The sequence below is a fragment of the Phocoena sinus genome, chromosome 3 (genome assembly GCF_008692025.1).
Source record: "Phocoena sinus isolate mPhoSin1 chromosome 3, mPhoSin1.pri, whole genome shotgun sequence".
Taxonomy (NCBI): Eukaryota; Metazoa; Chordata; class Mammalia; order Artiodactyla; family Phocoenidae; genus Phocoena; species Phocoena sinus.
This window is the reverse complement of record NC_045765.1, coordinates 96,297,471-96,320,724: the sequence shown is the minus strand read 5'-3', so window position 1 is coordinate 96,320,724 and position 23,254 is coordinate 96,297,471. Positions and strand designations below refer to the sequence as shown.

Below are 23,254 nucleotides of genomic sequence, written 5' to 3'. Positions count from 1 at the left end.
CACAAGGCAGCCAAAAATAAATAAATAAGTAAATAAATTTATTTTTAAAAAAAGTCGCTCGCTTGCCGGGCGGGAGTACCTGCGCGCGCAAGGGGCAGCAGGGAATGGAAGCGGAGAACGTGGGCAGGTAAGGTTTTTTTGTGTTTTTTTTTTTTTTACGACAGAAATCTTTATTAAAATGTGTCCTTCAGTAATATCTTAGCATACATACAATATACACACATACATCTGTATACTCTTCGACACACCTCACGGATTGCCACCATCAGTTTAAACAACAAATTAAAACTAAAAAAGGGTGGGGGGCAAAGGGGATGCAGGGTGGAACTAAGGGCAAAGTTTCCATGTTTCATCTGGTAAGAAATTGCAAATTTCTCAGAATTCCCCTGGGGAAAGCCTGTGACCAGAGAATCTCTGAAATAAAATACGTAAATCCCTGCCCCCCAGAAAAAATTCCAAAAGATGCAGTTACAAGTGTGCTTCTCAGGAGCATTCATTCCACTTCATACTCTGGCTTCTGTATCTTCTGGCTTCAAGACATTGTCCCCTCAGCTGGGGCAGAGAGGTTCATAGGCACACTTGGGCTCGGCGCACCTGAGGCTCTGGGTGTTGAGGGGCTGCAGCTTGGCAGCCAGGGGAGCCACGCTCATCTGAGGTGATGTCTGGCACATCGTCGGACTGCGTATCGGAGCTCTCCAGGTCACTGCGGATGCTCTGGGCTGGGCCAGGCTGGTGCCCCAAGGTCTGCTGGCCTGGCAGCCTTTCTGTTCACAGCTTTGGTGTCTGCAGGGGGGTCTCCTCTTCACCGCTGCCATCGCCGCCACCATCACCACCATCACCTCCGCCTTCTTCATTCTCCGCCACGTGCACATGAACATGGAGTGAGTCCTCCATGCTGCTTCCACTCACCAGCTGATAGTGGCTTGGTTTGGCTTCACTATCCACTTGGATCTCCATATTGTTGTATTCTCTGTCCTGTGGGTTGTGGGAACTGATTATGGAACCGGCCAGAGCACGAGTACTTGCGTTGTCACTCATTGCACCAAGATTGGCTGTGTCTTTGGGGAAAATTTCCTTTAGGACATCGGCTCGGACTTCTAACCTGCTGTATTTTCCCTTGCCACTGGAAAGAATGCCACCACTCAGTGTGCCCCGAGAGGGCTGCAAAGCTGTCTGTTTTGCTGTATGGACCTTGCGTAACACTGAGTCCATCTGTAGGTCTTCAACTGGTGCTCAACATGCGAGTTAGACCTTCAATGCTACTTTCCCCAATGCTGGGATTCTTGAGGCCTCTAGTTTCTGGAGAAACTAGAATCTTTAGAATACAGTATCATCAAATGTAAAGCATGTAACATTTCACCTGTCATTTAAGTGGATTTACCTTGAGTTTTCGAAGGAGAGTAGTCACTTTCCTCAAAACTTTAAAATGAGTTCTACCCGAATAAATATTAGAGGGCAACAAAATTATGCTCTCCTAAACTTGATACATTTTAAAAATCACGTCAAGCATGGTTAAAGTTAAATATCTGAAATACTTACAAGCAAATAAGTAACCATAGTCATTGATCAACAAATTAGAGGCAAACTTCATGTGCTTTTTATCATCTTCAAGGCTTTTATGAGTACATGAATCTAACCACACCTGCCTTATTTTCACCTGAAGATAACTCATTATTTTGTGAGTTCATAAGGCTATTATTAATATATTTTATATCTGCATAGCATGCTTCTGTTTACAAAGGGTTTTCACTCATAGATGACCTCGCTCAAGCCTCACCATTCTGGGAAAACAGATTATATTTACATTAAAAGCATTGGATGAAGTTAACAAATAGACCAAATACACAGAGTTAAATCAGGCTGATTAAGACTACAGGATTTAAATATTCTGAAAGCCTTGCAAACCCAAGACAATGCGCACTTTATCACCAAGATCACTGAAAAGCCTTTACGAAGTAATATTTATATGGAACATGTTCGCCATCCAATGTTCTCTAGGATAAACTATGAGCTGTTAACATGGACAAACACAGAAGGAGCATACAGGCAGAGAATAAAAGATGTGATAAATGTACATAACTTAAGAAAAAATTTTAGTCTTTTATCAGCTACAGCCCAGATACTTAGGAGTGCGTTTTCTTATTTCAGTTCAAGATAATAATAAGGTAGATTTTGTTGTTGTTGTTGTTTTTGTTTCTTGTGGTACGCGGGCCTCTCCCTGTTATGGTCTACTCCTGTTGCGGAGCACAGGCTCCAGAGGCGCAGGCCCAGCGGCGGCCATGGCTCACAGGCCCAGCCGCTCCGTGGCATGCGGGATCCTCCCGGACCGGAGCACGAACCCGTGTCCCCTGCATCGGCAGGCGGACTCTCAACCGCTGCGCCACCAGGGAAGCCTGGTAAATTTTAACTTATATAAAATCTACCTAAGAACATTCTGAGGTAGGTAATATTATCATGCCCATTTTATTCATGGGGAAATTACGAAACAGATTAAAACATGTCACTTGAAATCACACACCTAATAAGTAGCCACGGTGAGATTCAAACCCAGGCAGTCTGGCTCCCTACAACTTGCCTCACCCACTCCACTGCCTTGAGAAGTTATCTGTTACTGTGAACGGGAACTTGAAGCTGTATGAAGGAAAGGGGAGGGCAGGGGCTTATATTATGATCAGGTGGTACCCATAGGCATGATTTGAGGGAAAAACAAGTAAGACACCCTTTAAAATACTCAATTCACTGGCTTTCCATCATTAGAGTTTCCTTCTTAGGGTCTGTTATCAAAAATCTCCTATCTTATGAAGGTGTTCAGGAATATGTACAATCACTATCCAATACCTTAGTTTTTAACCAGTATCTTAGAGATAACAATGACTCTTACGGCACCTACATGAAAGAAAATAAAATTCCACGTTCAGGGTCATGCCTAAGCCGGAACCCTCCAAGAGGAAAAAGCAACCAAAATAGCTCGCTCTACGTTTGGGCCTTGGATCAGGGCAGGAGGTGAATGGCATGGAAAGGAACTTTCTGAACACATAAAATAGCACCCAAAGAAACTGAGACCTAGCCATGAGGGTGGTCATTCATCAAATGAGGCCAGATGGATGGAAGGGAAAAGGCAAGACTTCTAAGGCTTTCAAATTGGGGGCAGAGACCTTGGCAATAAGAAACAGTTGGAAAGCTTTCAGAGATGGTTCAAAATAGAAAGGCAGGTTGGTTCATTTGTCAGCAGCAGAAGTATGAGGTGGAGTCTGGCCAGGACTTCGAGACCTTGAATCTCAAGACTGAGAGATGGCAGGCAATCAAAGTACAGGGAGTGGCACCAAGAGTGTCCTTATTCACAGCACACCCTAGAATAATACAGTCCAGGGATTCGGAATGATCAACGGCAGAGAAGTTCTTGCTTATGACATTTCCAGGACACAGCGGCCTCACAGAATCTCAAGTTTTATCACAGAGACAACTTGACTGGAGATGACAATTTCTATATACAACATCTGCTTTCCTGTTACCACTACCCACAAGAGCTCAGAGGGGATGTGAAAATAAAAATTCACTCTTCTAAAAGAGATAATATTTCATATCTATTCCTAAAAGAATAAAAAGAGAGAGACTATTGTGACAGGAGACAAGAGAAAATAGAAAGCAGGAGATATTTGGCAATGGTGGAGAGCACAGGAAATGCAGCTCCCTGGGCAGAATGCTTTTAGAAAGGGGTTCTGTTGGTGACCTGCGTTTTTCTAGAAGGAAAGAGAGAATTAAAGGATGCACATAAAATCAGAGAAGGAAAGGAGGGAGGAGAAAGGGTTTCAGAAGCAGTACCAATTTGACAGGCAGACACTATAAAAGGTATAGGTTTGAATCCAGATGCCCTGTTAAAAGAGCACAGAGGCTGTCTGAAATAAACAACATGGTGAAGAGTAGGCAAAAAATGCCTAAGCTAAGAGGTAAATCATAATTCCTAGACCCAGATTTCCATGGTAGCATTATAGCTCATGGTGCAAAGACTACTTTATACCTATAGAAACTAGAGTGATATATGAGTTAATTCCCAAAGGAGAATTAAAGATCTGGGAAGATGAGTACGCCAGCTAGGAGATCGCATTCTAAAAATGTTCATTTGTTTTCTTTAGATGTGATCCCTCACCTTTTTGAAATTGCTACCTTGGGCCAAATAGGAGACCACTGAGGTACTCAGGGTGCTTGTTCATTCCTGAATATTTTCATCATTATTAAGAGTAAGTGTCAAATTTTGAAGTGCCTGATAAAACATACATCTTGGAAACCTAAATATATTTTGCATTGAGATCCCTAAGTCTGTGCTAAATAAATGCAGAGAGATACAGCTTATTCTAGATGAAAACGAAAGTAACTCATATCTATTCCTTTTATTAGAAAACAAGAGAGACTGGGAAATTTGGGTTACATTTTTTAAATACATTAGCCCTCTTTTACATAACCTTAAGAGTTTTTCTTACTTAGTTCTTCTTAAACTATATTTCAACAATGACAATAATAATAACAGCAGTTATCATTTCATTGTTTATACTGTGCCAAGCACTCAGATATTAAAATGAATCCTCGCCAAACAATCTCTTAAGGTAGACAAGCCCCAATTTACAGATAAGGCAACTGAAGCATCACTGTCGCAAGCAACTTCCCCAAGAATACACAGAGCTGGAAAGTGGCAGAGCTGAAGTTTGCACACGGATCTGTCTGAAGTTCACATCCTTCACCACTAGGCTCCTAAGCTCAGTGCTGCCAGCTGGGACTACAATAATGGACAATTCATGGTTTCAATCCTCAAGCAGTCCAATGACGAGTGAAGAGAGAGGGGAAAAAGAACAGATATAATCCATAAGATTATGAAGGAGTTCTGTAAGAAACATAGACTTAGCACTAATAGCCTGAGTATGAACAGTGAAGGCGGGTATGTCTGCACTGGACCACAGAATGAGGAGCCAGGTGGAGAAGGGTTGGGAAGAGCTGGGGGCGGAAAGCATCCAGCCAGGAGAGCCAGTTACCTGCTGATTGAATTCAGTCTAAACATAAATGAAATAAATCACTGGATGGCATCACCAATGAGGAAGATTCTACTTTTAATGGTCACTTCTTCAAAACAGCCCAATGTCCCCATTATTCTTAAGAAATGTTCAGTTTTATTAAGCTTGCTTTTTATTCTGTTCAATTTTTTTAATTAAGAGTAAAACCAGAGGAACTTCAATAACGACCCTCAGATTGATGCTACTTTATTGATTACTGGCTTTGGGTTTGGGCAGTCCAGCTAACCGGGTGTCTGACCACTGTATATTTCAAAGCAGTTTTCTAAATCTCACTAGTAAGAAAATTATTAATTCAAATCCAAAGCTTCGCTTCAAATATATTGCTTTTCTTTCTCCCCCTCCTTATCTCCAGGGCTATGGTTTGTTACTGAGGAAATTAAACTGAGCAGGAACAAGTTGTTTTTCAAAGACCACTTTTAAGATTTAATACTTTGCAATATCAATAAGATTAGATCTACACAAATTAACAGCAATTTAGAAGTATCTAACAAAACATAAAAGGTGTATAACCTAAAACAGAGCAGTCTAACTACTCAGTGTTTACCTGATAGAAATGCCCACACAGGTGGGCACAACGAGGCACGCACAGGGAGGTTCAATGCAGTGTACCTAGTGGTAAGAGCAAAAGCTGGATGCAACATAAATGATCATCTACCAGGCAATAGTTAAATAGGGATTCTGGATAGTAGTTAGAAACAACGAGGTAAATCTTTACGGACTAACACAGTAAGATCTCTAAGACATGTTAATGAAAAAAATCAAGTTGTGGAATATGTACAGTATAGACACTAATTATGTAGAAACATCACACACTCACACCCACTCATGTATGTATTTATGTAGCGACCTCTTTCTCAATCTATCTGTAATGTACATTTATACATACACATGCATACATATATACATTATATTTAATGCATAGTGACTGGGGTTGAGGGAAGTATTCAAGAGACTTATCTGTCCCCATTTATTTACTTAATTGCTATAAAAACAATATCTATGTTACTTGTAGAGTTAGAAATAAAATAGAAAGTTTTAAAATTTTTAAGTAAATTAAAAACTAAATATACTTTCAATTTATCATAAATTAATCTACTGCATTCCATTTTTAACCAACTTATTAAAGTTAAATAGCCTGTAATTCTTAGAGATGTTCCCCCTCTTGAAAAAAAACAGATCAAACTTTTGCATTTTGCAGACTTGTACGTCCCAGGCTCGTGTCCTGATAGAAATTCAGTTTTATGGGTGTCCAGGCATGGTTGGGAACTCAGGGAGCAGCACACGCTCTCTTCCTTTACTCAGCACCACAAAATGGGTGTCTAATAAATATGGAAGGACAAAGGAATGAACTAACCAACAGATAAATGACAACATCGGTAAATATTATACTCAAGTTTCCTAGCATTGGTCAGGATTGAAAACCCGGCAATTTTCAGAGAGGAATTAGAGAATATTCAAGAAAAAACTAAAATCTCTTTTATTCTAAGCTACACTGTTACATTGATCTTGTTAATGATGCTAAGTATTGATCTCCAGAAGCAAATTAAGACTCATGTCATAGACTTTCATCCCTCTCCAGCCCTGGACATTAAGTCGTTAATTTTCTTGTCAGGTTTTTTTTTTTTAATCCAAGTAGTGCTTAATTATCATAAAATGACTTTTTAGGGATAGCTTCTAAACCCTCGTTAGCCATTAAGTATAAATAAATTTTTTAATTCAACCACTGTTTCAATTTAATTATTTTGGTTTAAAAAAACTATTGCGCCCTTCATTGGACTTACTGTATACCTTTTGCTACTCAAAGTATGGTTCTAGGACTAGCAACATCAGCTTATCATGAAAGTTCTTTAGCAACAGACAATCTCAGATATCACCCAAGACCTACTGAATCAAAATCTGTTTTTAATAAGATTCTTCAGTGGTTCATATACACATTGAAGTTGGAGAAGCACTGCCATATACTACTCTTTTGTTATTATTGAAATTAACTTTTTAAATTATAGAGATAACACATGTATATGTTCTTTAAAGTATTAAAGGACCCTACAACCAAAAGCAGACAATATAAGAAAACTACAGACAAATATCTCTCATGAACATAGCCACAAAAGTCCTTAATAAAAATATTAGAATTAGAGAACATATTTTTTTTTTTTTTTTTTTTTTGCGGTTCACGGGCCTCTCACTGTTGTGGCCTCTCCCGTCGCGGAGCACAGGCTCAGGACGCGCAGGCTCAGCGGCCACGGATCACGGGCCCAGCCGCTCCGCGGCATGTGGGATCTTCCCGGACCAGGGCACGAACCCGTGTCCCCTGCATCGGCAGGCGGACTCTCAACCACTGCGCCACCAGGGAAGCCCTAGAGAACATATTTTTAAAAAGAAGTATACACCATGACTGCTATGGTCTAAATGTTTACACCGCCTCAAAATTCACATGTTGGAATCCTAATGCCCAATGTGATGCTGGTAGGAGGTGGGACCTTTGGGTGCTTAGGTCATGAGGGTGGAGCCCTCGTGAATGGGATTATTGTTCTCGTAAAAGAGATCCCACAGAGCTCCCTAGCTCCTTCACCATGTTAAGATACAATGCGAAGTCTGCAACCCAAAAGAGGGCCCTCACCTGACCATGGCACCCCAATGTCAAACTTCCAGCCTCCAGAACTGTGAGAAATAAATTTCTACTGTTTATAAGCTTCCCAGTGTGTGATATTTCATATGGCAGACTGAACAAACTAAGACAACAGCCAAGGTATATGAAGTTGGTTCAGCATTCAAAAATCCATTAATATAATCCTTCATATCAACAGAATTTTTAAAAATCACATGATCATATCAATAGACACAGAAAAAGCATTTGACAAAATCCAACAATATTCATGATAAAAATCCTCAGTAAACCAGAAATAGAGGGGAAGTTTCTCAACTTGATTATAAAAACCTATAAAAACATACAGTTAATATCCTACTTAATGGTGAGAAACTCAAAGCTTTCCCACTGAGATCAGGTACAAGGCAAGGATGCTCCCTCTTACCACTCATTTTCAACAGCATGCTGGAAGTCCTTATTAATGCAATGAGACAAGGAGATAAAAGTTATGCAGACTGGGAAGGAAGAAATAAAACTATCTTTGTTTTGCAAATGACATGATTATCTATGCAGAAAAAGCCAAAAGAATCAATTTTTTTAAAAATTCCAATTACAGCAAGGTTGCATGATACAAGATTAATATACAAATGTCAATTGCGTTCCTATTTACTAATGACGAATGAGTGTAACTTGCAATTAAAAACACAGTACCATTTATATTAACACCCTCCAAAATAAAATACTAAGGTATAAATCTCACAAAATAGGTGTAAGATCTATATGAGGAAAACTACAAGACTCTGGTGAATAAAATCAAAGAAGAACTAAATAAATGGAGAAATATTCCATGTTCATGGATAGGAAGACTCAGTATTATCAAAATGTCAGTTCTTCCCAACTTCAGCTATAAATTCAATGCAGTCCCAATCACAGTCCCAGCAAGTTATTTTGTGGATATTAACAAACTGATTCTAAAGTTTATATGAAGAGGCAAAAGACCTGGGAATAGCCAACACAATATTGAAGGAAAAGAACAAAGTTGGAAGACTGATGCTACTCAACTTCAAGACTTACTATAAAGCTACAGTAATCAATATAGTGTGATGTTGGTGAAAGAATAGACAAATAGATCAATGGAACAGAATAGAGAACCCAGAAATAGAACCATATATATACAGTCAACTGATCTTTGACAAAGGAGCAAAGGCAATGTAATAGACTGTTGGGAAAATTAGTAGTCTTGTTCAGGCTTCAGAGGCAACAATAGGCCTTTGATTAAACAAAGACCCTGAAAGAAGCTACATACTGAACTGCTGGACTATGTGCAGGTCAGCAGAAATGGTGCTAGCAAGTATTGGGAACCAACAGATAAGGAAGGGAGTAAGTCACGGATCTTCCTGGGCCTTGGGAATCTGGCCAGTTCCCAGGATCAATGAACACCTCGAGACTTATGACTAAAGTATCAAAGCATTTATGATAATAGCCAGAGCTGCATATTTGCACTTAAGCTGATGATTATGAGCTCACAGCTTGGCGTTAAAAACAGGACTCCTGGGCTTCCCTGGTGGCGCAGTGGTTGAGAGTCCGCCTGCCGATGCAGAGGACGCGGGTTCGTGCCCCGGTCCGGGAAGATCCCACATGCCGCGGAGCGGCTGGGCCCATGAGCCATGGCCGCTGAGCCATGGCCGCTGAGCCTGCGCGTCCGGAGCCTGTGCTCCGCAACGGGAGAGGCCACAGCAGTGAGAGGCCCGCGTACCACAAAAAAAAAAAAAAAAAAAAAAAAAAAAAAAAAAAAAAAAAAAAAAAAAAAAAAAACAGGACTCCTCTGGGCGACACTCTGAAGTCTCACCTGTGGGGTGGACACACTGTCCAGGACCTTCCAATTGGGATTCCAGATTGTTGTTCCAAGGACTTCCCAGCATTGCTCGGATCTGGATGTAGGTGTTTCCCCAATTGGTGATGTATGCGCTTTTATCTAAATCTCTCTAGCTAGCTATATATTTATATTGCTTGTTCTCCCAACTTGGTGATACAAATTCTCCCAGGTTGGTGATGTTGCTTGTTTTCTCAATTTGGTGATGTTGCTAGTTCTCCCAAAATTGGTGATATATGTACATTTACTTCTCTCTCTCTGTATATATACATATTACTTGTCCTTATATTGCAACTTACTACTTATATAATAAATTTCCTTAATTCTTACTCATTAAAGTGTGGAGTGGTTATTTTGCTGGTGAATACTCTGAACCTGAAGCTGAAAGTAAGTCTTTCAGCAAAACATGGACAAAGATAGTCTTTTCAACAAATGATGCTGGAACAACTGGACATCCACATGCAAAAAAAAATTAATCTAGACACAGACTTTACATCCTTCATAAAAATTAACTCAAAATGGATTATAGACCTAAATGTAAAATGCAAAACTCTAAAACTCCTGGAAGATAACAAAGGAAAAAACCTGGATAACCTTGGGTATGGTGATGACTTTTTAGGTAAAATACCAAAGACACAATTCATGAAAGAAATAATTGATAAGCTGGCTTTCATTAAAATTTAAAACTTCTGCTCTTTAAAAAACAATGTCAAGACAATAAGAAGACAAGCCACAGACTGGGGGAAAATATTTGCAAAAAAGACATCTGATAAAGACTATTATCCAAAATATATAAAGAACTCTTAAAACTCAACAATAAAGCACACAATATTTTTAAATGGGCCAAAGACCTTAACAGACTCCTCACCAAAGAAGATATACAGATGGAAAATAAGCAAATAAAGGAAATGCAAATTAAAACAACAATCAGATACCAGATACATCTATTAGAATGACCAAAATCTGGAACACTGACAATACCAAGTTCTGGCAAGGATGTAGAGTAACAGAAATTTTCATACATTGCTGGTGGGAATGCAAAAACAATACAGCCACTTTGGAAGACAGTTCGGCAGTTTCTTACAAAACCAAACACTCCTACCATACGATCCAGCATCATGATCCTTGATACTTACCCAAAGAGGTGAAAACTTAAGTCCACACATAAACTTGTACACAGATGTTTACAGCAGCTTTATTCATAACAGCCAGAACACTGAAGCAACCAAGGTGCCCTTCAGTAGATGAACTGATAAATAAACTGTGGCACATCCAGACAATGGATGGGTAGAGGCTGGAAGACAATGGAATGTCATTTCATTAAAATAATATTTAGTGATAAAATTATATGAGCTATCAAGCCATGAAAAGACATGAAGGAACTTTAAATGCATGCTATTAACTGAAAGAAGTCAATCTGAAAAGGCTACAAACTGTATGATTCCAACTATTTGATATTCCAGAAAAGGCAAAGCTATGGAGATAGTAAGTGGTTGCCAGGGGTTGGGAGAGAATACGTGGAGCACAGAGAATTTTTAGGGCCATGAAAATACTCTGTATATTATAATGGTGGATGTATGTCATTATGCATATGTCCAAATCCATAGAACGTACACCACCAACCATGAACCCTACAATAAACTATGGACTTCGAGAGATTATGATGTGTCAGTATAGGTTTGTCAAGCTTAACAAATGTAACCACGCTGGTGGGGGATGTTGACGATGGAGGAGGCTACGCATAGGTGGGGTAGGGAATACAGGTATGCCCTGCTTTTCCAAAGTCCACTTTATGGCTTTTATGAGAGACCTACATTAGTACATGTTTTCATTAACTGAAAGAAACCCAAAGAGGACTTTTGCTTTTACCAAAAAAGGCAAAAAGCAAAATTAGCACTCAGCCTTTGTTCTGCAGTGAGGTGTTACAAAGGCAGCTCACACCCTGAGCAGCGAAATTGGCACCTCCAAGCTCCTTCATTGGTAACTACTCAGCATCTCAACATCAAGCCATCATAGCTTTGAACTGTGTCTGTACTTTATCTTGATTTATTTTGTGCATCCATCCAAAAAGATGTGTCTTAAGGTAATTGCTTCTTTGCTTTAGGACACTTCAGTTTAGAAAGGGTTTTATGGGAACACTCTACTTCCAGATAGTGGGGGAAACCTGATATGGAAAATCTCTGTACCTTCCACTCAAATTTTCTGTGAACTTAAAACTGTTCTTAAAAAAAAAGTACAAAAGGGCATAAAATGAAAATGAAGAGTGTTTCTTCCCACCACCTACTCCAGTTTCAATGCCCAGAAACTGTGAATACAAAGTTTCTTTATTACTGTTTTTTCCTAATTTTTCAGATAGTTGGTTGAAGATATTGCTATTTTGTGTTCTAGCACCTGGAATTAGGATGAAAAATCTGATTCATATTTCTAACATTGCTTTGTAGGTAACCCATTTGTTTTCACTGGAAACTTTTCAGATTTCCTCTTATCCTTGGAGGGATGGAATTTCCCCTAGAAAGTATCCAAATTATTTTCTCCTAGAACTTTTTTTTTTCATTTATCTTACTTGACGTACTTACCAGACTTTTTCAATATTAAGAAAGAACCTTTCTTAAGCCTGAAGAAATTTTCTTCTACTATGTCTTTGATTATTTCCTGTGTTTCACTGCCCCCTTTCTCTGTTTTGGAATCCTGAGCTAATATTCAGTTAGCATCAATTCTGACTGGATAGCCTCCATTTGATCAGTCTATGCCTATGCCATATCAGTGGTTAAATATCTTGAATGGTACCTCCAACTAGATTTATTCCTTGGGTCCTTAAAGTCTTTCACTCTCATATTTTCCAGTTCTGTGGTATGTTTCTGTAATGGACTGAACTGTGGCCCCCAAAAGATATGTCCATCTCAAACCTCAGAATATAACCTTATTTGGCAAAAGGGTCTTTGAAGATGTAATTAAAGTAAGGATCTTTAGATGGGACCAACCTGGATTAGGGTGAGCCCTAAATTCAATGGCAAATCCTTAGAAGAGGAGAGAAATAGTTACACTGGCACACAAGAGAAGGCCATGTGAAGATGGAGACAGAGATTGAAATGATGGATCTACAAGTCAGGGAACACCGAGGACTGCCAGCAGTCACCAGAAGCTAAGAGAGAAACATGGAACAGATTCTCCCTCAGAGCCTCCAGAAGAAACCAGCCCTGCTGATACCTTAATTTCATACTTCTGGCCTCCAGAACTGTGAGAATATAATCCTGTTATTTTAGCACCAAGTTTGTGGTAGTTTGTTAAGTCAGTCCTAAGAAATTAAAACAGTTTCATTTTATCTTCCAGATTCTTACTTTATTTTCAACTACAAGCATCTCATGATTTAGCCAACTCAAACTTTATTACAATTTATTATTATATATTTAACTTCCCAGATTATTTTCTTAATTTTGATTGCTCATTTTCTCATATCATGTTTATATTAATTTATGGATGCAAAAAATTCAGAACCTTCCTGAAGATATTAATTTAAAAACTTTAATTTCTATTTTGTTCTTTTTTTGGTCTAGAATCATCTCTCTTGGTTCAATCTTTCATTTTGCTGGGTTTTCTCAAGTATCTGGTAATATTTTACATCCATTTATGTTTATGAATCACAGACTACACTTGTTGGTATAAATAATAGGCTTACATTTCTTCTATGGTTTTATAAGTCTGTTTTCCCAGCTTGTCTCCCCTTTGTGTGCATGCATGTCTGACATGTGCATATATGTTAGGGCAAAGGGAAGCTGACACATGTACCGAGGCTGCTAACTTCAACTAGAAGTCTGTATCAACTACTTCACATTATATTCTTTTAATTTCTCTAATAAAATAAATTCCTGCAGAATAGGGATTTGTTTTTATTAACTTTTCCTATAGAAATTATTATAAATGAACATTTTTAAATTAATTGGTGAGTTAGTAAGTAAATGAGTGAGTGAAAGAAAGCGAGCAAAATAAGTTAAAAGCTAACCTGCTCAAGTGAAGGCAAAACTCAATGCTTTCACTATTTGGAGAGAAAAGTGGCAGAAGTGAATTGTGATTTAATATACATTTAAGTAAAAATCATTAATCTTCAGTTTTCAATTAATATGCCATTTTAATGAAAAATTCATTTCACTGGATCAGATAGCTCACAATGTCTTTTCAATTGCAGAATATTCAATATTTATCATTTTAGATGTATGTTCAGGACATATTTTATTAGATTTTTGCAAATGCATGGATTACTAACTATACAGACAGATGTGCATCAGTTTGTACTTTGAAAATGATTACTAACTATGCAGACAGATGTGCATCAGTTTTTACTTTGAAAATGTATTATGCAAATCCACTGTCCAAGTTTTGTGCCTGAAAATCAGTCCCTCGGCAGGTTAAATGGAATGGTCTGTGAGGGCTCTGATCTTAGTGCCTTGAATTAATAATTGGATATTTTCCAAATTGAAAAACATTTTTAAAAGTGACTCAAAGTCAATTTCTTCCATTCCTTTATGACTTATAACCCTAAAGCCAGAAGTAGAAAGAGGGAAAGGATCAGCTTTGTTGACTGGAGACATTTAAGCCGGTCTTAAAGGATATGAGGGTATTCACCAGATATGAGAGAAAAGAAAGGGCACTCCAGGCAGAGGAAGCAAAGAAACCCTCAAATAACTAGGATTAAAACATCTTCGCCATGATAAAGGGCATCTATGAAAAACCCACAGCCAGCATCATACTTAATGGTGAAAGTCTGAATACTTTCCCCTAAGATTAGGAACAAGCAAGAATATCTTCTTCACTTCTATTCAACATTGCACTGGAGATTCTTTCCAGAACAATTAACAAGAAAATAAAAAGCATCCAGATTGGAAAGGAAGAAGTAAAACAATCTCAATTTGCAGATGACATGGTCTTAAACATACAAAATCCAAAGGAACTCACTACAAAACTATTAGGAATAATAAGTTTAGCAAGGTTCCAGGATACAAAATTAATACATAAAAAAATCAATTGTATATAGAGTAGCAATGAGCAAACTGAAAATGAACTTAATAAAACAATTCCATTTACAATAGCATCAAAAAGAACTTTAAAACTTAGGAATAAAATTACAAAATAAGTGCAAAATTATATTCTGAAAACTATACAACATTCTCAAAAGAAATTAAGAAGACCTAAATAAATGAAAAGATATTATTCATGGATCAGAAGGCTTAATATTGTTAAAATGGAAACTCTCTCCAAATTTATCTATAGATTCAATACCGTTTCTATCAGAGTCCCAGTTAGCATCTTTGCAACATTTGGTAAGCTAATCCTAAAATTAATATGGAAATCCAAAGAAATCAGAATATCCAAAACAATTTTGAAAAAGAAGAAACTTGTGGGAGGGACTCACACTTCCTAATTTCAAAACTTTTCTACAAAGACACAGTAATCAAGACAGTGTGATACTATTATGAGGGTAGAAATAAAGATGAATGGAATAGAGAGTCTACAAATAAACCCTCACAATTATGGTCAGTTAATTTTTGACAAGGGTGCCAAGAAAATTTAAAGGGGAAAAAATAGTCTACTCAGTAAGTGGTGCTGGGACAACTAGATATCCACATACAAAAGAATGAAATTTTACCCCTACCTCACAAAATTATACAAAAATTAAGTTGAAGTGTATTAAATTCCTAAATGCAAGAGGTAAACCATAAAACTCCTAGAAGAAAACATAGGTGTAAATCTTCATGATCTCATATTAGGAACAGTTTCTTAGAACATCAAAAGCATAAGCAACAAAAGAAAAAATAATTGTACTTCATCAAATTTTAAATCATTTTGTGTTTCAAAAGATACCATCGAGAAAGTGAAAAGATAACCCATAGAACAGGAAAAACATTCACAAATCATATGTTTGATGTGGAACTTTTGTCTAGAATACATTAAAAAAATAACTCTTACAAGTCAATAATAAAAACTAAATAATAAAAAGACAAGTGTGTCAATTAAAAATAGGTAAAGGATCTGAACAGACATTTCTCTAAAGAAGATATACAAATGGCCAATAAGCACATGAAAAGATGCTCAACATCATATCCAACAGGGAAATGCAAATCAAAGCCACAAGTAAATACCATTTCACACCACCAAGATTGCTATAATCAAGAAGACAGATGATACCAAGTGTTGGCAATGATGTGAGAAATTGGAATCCATACATTACTGGTAAAAATGCAAAACAGTGCATCAACTTTGGAAAACAGTCTAGGAACTCCTTGAAAGTTTAAACACAGAGTTACCAGCAATTCCACTTCTAGTTATATACCCAAGAGAAATGAAAACATAAGTACAAATAAACACAAATGTTCACAGTATCATTATTCATAAGTGCCAAAAAGTGAAAAATCCATTCATTAATAAATCAATAAATAAAATATGGTATATCCATATAAGGGAATATTATTTGGCAATAAAAATAAGGTACTGATACATGCTCAAACATGGATGAACCTTGAAAGTGTTATGCTAAGTGAAAGAAGCTAGAAACAAAATACTACATGTTGTATCATTCCATTTGTACAAAATGTTCATAACAGGAAAATCTATACTGACAGAATGTGGATTAGTGGTTGCCTAGAACTCAGGAGACTGGAAGGAAATGGAGACTTAGTGGTAAGGGATATGGAATTTATTTGTGTGTGGTGGGTGATGAAAATGTTCCCAAATTGTGATGACAGCTGGACAACTCTATGAGTATACTAAAACCACTGAATTATACATATAAAATGGGTGAATTTTATCGTATGTGAATTATATCTCAATGAAGCTGTTTTAAGAAAAAAAAAACTTTAAAGAATCCCTAACCATTCAGAACCATGGAATTTGAGAGATAAAAGGACATTTACAGCCTTTATTTTATAGATTTTTTTTCAAAGACGACTGGAGAGTTTTATATTAGATCACAGAACTTGAAGAGTATCTACACCAGCCGCATAGCACAGAGAGATCAGCTAGGTGGTTTGTAATCACCTAGAGGGGTGGGATAGGGAGGGTGGGAGGGAGGGAGGGAGACGCAAGAGGGAAGAGATATGGGAACATATGTATATGTATAACTGATTCACTTTGTTATAAAGCAGAAACTAACACACCATTGTAAAGCAATTATACTCCAATTAAAGATGTTTAAAAAATTGAATTATTTCATGTATTAAATGTTGATATATATATGATTTCAGAAATCGGTTTATCAATATTACTTTTACCATAACTCATGAGCTTGATTGCCCCACAGGGACATCCCACTAATTCTCATGTATAATATGACCAAAGTGGATTTTTTTATTTTCCCCATTGTCTTCCAATATTCCCAACTTTAGCTAATAGCATCACCATTTTCCAAGTTACTAAGTCAAAATATTGAGGGGAAATTTTTTTACTCCTTTCTTTCTCCCTTTTCCCCTTCCCAGGTCAATCAGCCATCAAACCCCAGCCGTATTATTCAGAAATCCATTCTCACTGTGATCTTTTCATTGTAGCCCATTGTCTCTGAACTACCAGTAACCTGCCAAGAAATATCTCCATGTGCCAGGCCCCTCCTTCCCTCCCTCTGTCTCCTTCTCACCTACATCTTTCCTACTGTCATCAGTTACTGTCCTTAAAGATAACTCTTCTACTCAAAAGCCTTCAGAGAATCCCCATAATTCACAGAATGAAGTCCAGATTCCTCAGCACAGCCTTCAACCCCTTCCATTGTCTGGTCTAAATTTACTCTTTAAGGCTCCACCTAAAAAATGGATTATTTGATATTTCCAAACATACCTAAGACTCATCAATCTTTAACTATGCTTTAACTCATGTTAGGCCACCTCACTGCCAACCCTGGAATGTTCCCACCCCCATCCTAATTATCTTTCAAGTCCCTGTTTAAACATTACTCCCTCTAGGAACCTCTTTTTAATATCATCTCTACTCCAAAGTCTCAGTCAAAATTAATGCTATCTTTCTTAATAGTTCTATTTCATTTACCTCTCTTATCCATTTTATACATACTTACTCATACTATTGATACAGTCAAAAAATATAGGCATTTCCCCTGCTAAATTACAATCTCCCATTTTTTTTATTACACACGGCTCTTAGCATATAAATGCTGCACAAATGTTTATTGAATTGTGGCATCACCGCATTTAACTTAAAAGATAAAAAGTATTATACTGACAGGTAGTATATAATATTATACAACATAAAATTGACTCTGACAAAAAAAAAGTGTACTTTTTACCTTTCTTGCCAGATACAGTGCCTAGTGTAGTATAAGTTATAAGGAAGTAAACATATTTAATAGAAATTCTTAAGGTTATATTACGGTTAATAAAACAAACAATAAAATTTTTTCATCTCTTTTTTATTACAGCACACACATATACAAAAAGATGTAGCCATCTTTGTTCTATTTTTAGATCCTCATATAATCAGAATGAAGTCTACAAGGAGTACACAAGGGTGAGGGAGTAGCTTGAGGGGGTAAAAGAAAACCAGTATGATGCTGTTTCTATTTAAAGGTCCTAACCATGACCCTCAGCTCTGATCAGCAGTGACTTAGAAGCTTGACTCTGGCTGCTCAATTTCCCTCAGTGACTTGCAACTTCTGTGTACTGAGGGCTATTTTCTAGTCCTGCCACAGACCCTATATATGTGAGTTTAAATTCTCCTATTTTTGCCACTTTGATGCTGCAAAATACTAAGGATTTTTCCAAAGAATAAAACGAGGTCAGAAAAAAATAGCTGTGCTAAGCTAATTTCTCCCTTTGCCAAAAGAGCTCAAGACAATATATTCACAGTGAATGAAAATGAGAGAGCATAAAATATCAAACAGGAACATCCTGTCCTGTAAATGCTTGACTCTCCAATGTAAATAAATTCAGTTTATACCAGTTTGGAGAGAGGAAGGACTAACTGCCATTAGTTTGAGGCCACTTGGAGAATCAAAATCCTCTGTTATATCAAATGATATTATAAAGTATTACCATATAAAAAGTGAAAAAACTCTTTGTGTTACTTTTCTCATTAAGAAATCAAGTTTATGAATTTCTGAGGTATCACTGGCATTAATTCCATAAATTTCCTTTAAATCAATGACCACCTCAATTATCTCTACTAATAACTCGCCGCCAGAGAAAAATTAACTCTCCAAGGAAGTAATTTACACTAGATTATCTATTCTACATTTTACAGCAGAGTTTACTTTGAATTACATGGAGTTCACTGGTTTGGGATTACCTTTAGAGTTTTTGTCAGAGAAACAATATGTTATTCATCTATTTGTCCACTTTCCAAATAACATAACATAAACATATAACAATAACATAAAATAACAAACTGCATTGTTATATAGTAATTTTCTCATGTGTAATAATTTTTAATCTTCACATGGAAAACCAACATCACTTTCCTATTAAAAATAAATCTAAATACCTATCCTTATCTGTCAAATTCTCTCAATGCAAAGCAAATAGCTAGAATATCTGCTCTCTAATAAAAAAATAGATTTTCTTGGGTGCATAATTAATTCTCCCAACAAAACGCATTAATTTTTTGGGAGGGTTATTTCAGAACACTTAAACTAAAGAAAATAAAAATGATAAAATAGAGTGAAAATAATGAGCTAACATTGGTAAAATTTTACTTCATATATTACTTCTAAGGGAGATAATTATCACACAATAATTTATGTCTAGTAAATTACAATAAATTTTAATAAAATACCTGAAACTCTCCAATAAAGTTCTTTCAAGTTTTAAAAGCATAACTTGGGGGGACCTTGAAGATGGCGGAAGAGTAAGACGCGGAGATCGCCTTCCTCCCCACGGATACACCAGAAATACATCCACACGTGGAACAACTCCTACAGAACTCCTACTGAAGGCTGGCAGAAGACCTCAGACCTCCCAAAAGGCAAGAAACTCCCCACGTAACTGGGTAGGGCAAAAGAAAAAACAGAGACAAAAGAATAAGGACGGCACCTGCACCAGTGGGAGGGAGCTGTGAAGGAGGAAAAGTTTCCACACACTAGGAAGCCCCTCCGCGGGCGGAGACTGCGGGAGGCAGAGGGGGGAGTTTCGGGACCGCGGAGTAGTGCATAGCGACGGGTGCGGAGGGCAAAGCGGGGAGATTCCTGCACAGACGATCGGTGCCGACCAGCACTCACCAACCCGAGAGGCTTGCTGCTCACCCACCGGGGCGGGCGGGGCTGCGAGCTGAGGCCCGGGTTTTGGTTTTGGACGGAGCTCAGGGAGAAGACTGGGGTTGGCGGCTTGAACATAGCCTGAAGGGGTTGGTGCGCCACGACTGGCCGGGAGGGAGTTCGGGGAAAAGCCTGCACCGGCCGAAGAGGCAAGAGACTTTTTCTTCCCTCTGTGTTTCCTGGTGCGCGAGGAGAGGGGTTTAAGAGCGCTGCTTAAAGGAACTCCAGAGACAGGCGCGAGCCGCGGCTAAAAGCGCGAACCCCAGAGACGGGCGCGAGCCGCGGCTGAAAGCGCAAACCCCAGAGACGGGCGCGAGCCGCGGCTAAAACCGCGGACCCCAAAGACGGGCGGGAGACGCTAAGGCTGCTGCTGCCGCCACCAAGGGGCCTGTGTGCGAGCACAGGTCACTCTCCACACCCCTCTTCCGCGGAGCCTGTGCAGCCCGCCACTGCCAGGTTCCCGGGATCCAGGGACAACTTCCCCGGGAGTACGCACGGCGGGTCTCAGGCTGGTGCAACATCACGCCGGCCTCTGCCGCAACGTCACGCTGCCTCTGCAGCCGCAGGCCCGCCCCGCACGTAGTGCCCCTCCTACCCCCATCCCCCAACCCCCGGCCTGAGTGAGCCGGAGGCCCCGAATCAGCGGCTCCTTTAACCCCGTCCTGTCTGAGCGAAAAAACAGACGCCCTCCAGCGACCTACACGCAGAGACAGGGCCAAATCCAAAGCTGAGCTCCTGTGAGCTGTGAGAACAAAGAAGAGAAAGGGAAATCTCTCCCAGCAGCCACAGAAGCAGCGGATTAAAGCTCCACAATCAACTTGATATACCCTGCATCTGTGGAATACCTGAATAGACAAGGAATGATCCCAAATTGAAGAGGTGGAATTTAGGAGCGAGATCTATGATTTTTTTCCCTTTTCCTCTTTTTGTGAATGTGTACGTGTATGCTTCTGTGTGAGATCCTGTCTGTATACTCTTGCTTCCACCATTTGTCCTAGGGCTCTATCCGTCCATGACTTTTTTTTAAAAATTCTTTTTCTTAATAATTAAGTTTAATTGTAATAACTTTATTATACTTTACCTTCGTTCTTTCTTTCCTTCCTTCCTTCCCTCCTTTAGACAACGAATCACCCCAAATTGAGGAGGTGGTCTCAGGGAGCAGGATTTATGATTTTTCCCCCTTTACCTCTTTTTGTGAAGGTGTATGTGTATGCTTCTGTGTAAGATTTTTTCTGTATAGCTTTGCTTCCAACATTTGTCCTAAGGTTCTATCCGTCCCTTTTTTTTTTTTTTTTTCTAAATATTTTTTAATTCAATAACTATATTATACTTTATTTTATTTTTACTGTATCATCTTTCTTTCTGTCTTTTTTCCTTCTTTCCCTCCTTCCTTCCTTCCTCCCTCCCTCCCTCCCTCCCTCCTTTCTTTCCTTCTTTGCTTCTTTCTTCCTTCCTTCCTTTCCTCCTTTTCTTCTTTCTTTACTCATACTTCTACTAATTCTCCCTACTTTTTCTCCCTTTTATTCTGAGCTGTGTGGATGAAAGGCTCTTGGTGCTCCAGCCAGGAGTCAGGGCTCTGCCTCTGAGGTAGGAGAGCCAACTTCAGGACACTGGTCAACAAGAGACCTCCCAGCTCCACATAATATTAAACGGTGGAAATATCCCAGAGACCTCCATCTTAACACCAGCACCCAGCTTCACTCAACGACCAGCAAGCCACAGTGCTGGACAACCTATGCCAAACAACTAGCAAAACAGGAACACAACCCCACCCATTAGCAGAGAGGCTGCCTAAAATCATAATAAGGCCACAGACACCCCAAAACACACCACCAGACGTGAACCTGCCCACTAGAGAGACAAGATCCAGCCTCATCCAGCACAACACAGGCACTAGTCCCCTCCACCAGGAAGCCTACACAACCCACTGAAACAACCTTAGCCACTGGAGACAGACATCAAAAACAACGGGAACTACGAAAGTGCAGCCTGCAAAAAGGAGACCCCAAACACAGTAAGATAAGCAAAATGAGAAGACAGAAAAACACACAGCAGATGAAGGAGCAAGATAAAAACCCACCAGACCTAACAAATGAAGAGGAAATAGGCAATCTACCTGAAAAAGAATTCAGAATAATGATAGTAAGGATGATCCGAAATCTTGGAAGTAGAATGGACAAAATGCAAGAAACAGTTAACAAGGACCTACAAGAACTAAAGATGAAACAAGCAACGATGAACAATGCAATAAATGAAATTAAAATCACTCTAGATAGGATCAATAGCAGAATAACTGAGGCAGAAGAACGGATAAGTGACCTGGAAGATAAAGTAGTGGAAATAACTACTGCAGAGCAGAATAAAGAAAAAAGAATGAAAAGAACTGAGGACAGTCTCAGAGACCTCTGGGACAACATGAAACGCACCAACATTCGAATTATAGGGGTTCCAGAAGAAGAAGAAAGAAAGAAAGGGACTGAGAAAATATTTGAAGAGATTATAGTTGAAAACTTCCCTAATATGGGAAAGGAAATAGTTAATCAAGTCCAGGAAGCACAGAGGGTCCCATACAGGATAAATACAAGGAGAAACACGCCAAGACACATATTAATCAAACTGTCAAAAATTAAATACAAAGAAAGCATATTAAAAGCAGCAAGGGAAAAACAACAAATAACACACAAGGGAATCCCCATAAGGTTAACAGCTGATCTCTCAGCAGAAACCCTACAAGCCAGAAGGGAGTGGCAGGACATACTGAAAGTGATGAAGGAGAATAGCCTGCAACCAAGACTACTCTACCCAGCAAGGATCTCATTCACATTTGATGGAGAAATTAAAACCTTTACAGACAAGCAAAAGCTGAGAGAGTTCAGCACCACCAAACCAGCTTTACAACAAATGCTAAAGGAACTTCTCTAGACACGAAACACAAGAGAAGGAAATGACCTATAGTAGCGAACCCAAAACAATATGTAAAATGGAAATAGGAACATACATATCGATAATTACCTTAAATGTAAATGGACTAAATGCTCCCACCAAAAGACACAGATTGGCTGAATGGATACAAAAACAAGACCCTTATATATGCTGTCTACAAGAGACCCACTTCAGAACTAGAGACACATACAGACTGAAAGTAAGGGGATGGAAAAAGATATTCCATGCAAATGGAAACCAAAAGAAAGCTGGAGTAGCAATTCTCATATCAGACAAAATAGACTTTAAAATAAGGACTATTAAAAGGGACAAAGAAGGACACTACATAATGATCAAGGGATCGATCCAAGAAGAAGATATAACAATTGTAAATATTTATGCACCCAACATAGGAGCACCTCAATACATAAGGCAAATACTAACAACCATAAAAGGGGAGATCAACAGTAACACATTCATAGTAGGGGACTTTAACACCCCACTTTCACCCATGGACAGATCATCCAAAATGAAAATAAATAAGGAAACACAAGCTTTAAATGATA

General features: G+C 38.6%; 1 pseudogene; it reads right to left on the bottom strand.

Moving 5' to 3' along the window:
* Window positions 1-503: 503 nt before the first annotated feature.
* LOC116751070 overlaps window positions 504-23,254 on the bottom strand; it is a 93,380-nt pseudogene continuing 70,629 nt past the window's right edge.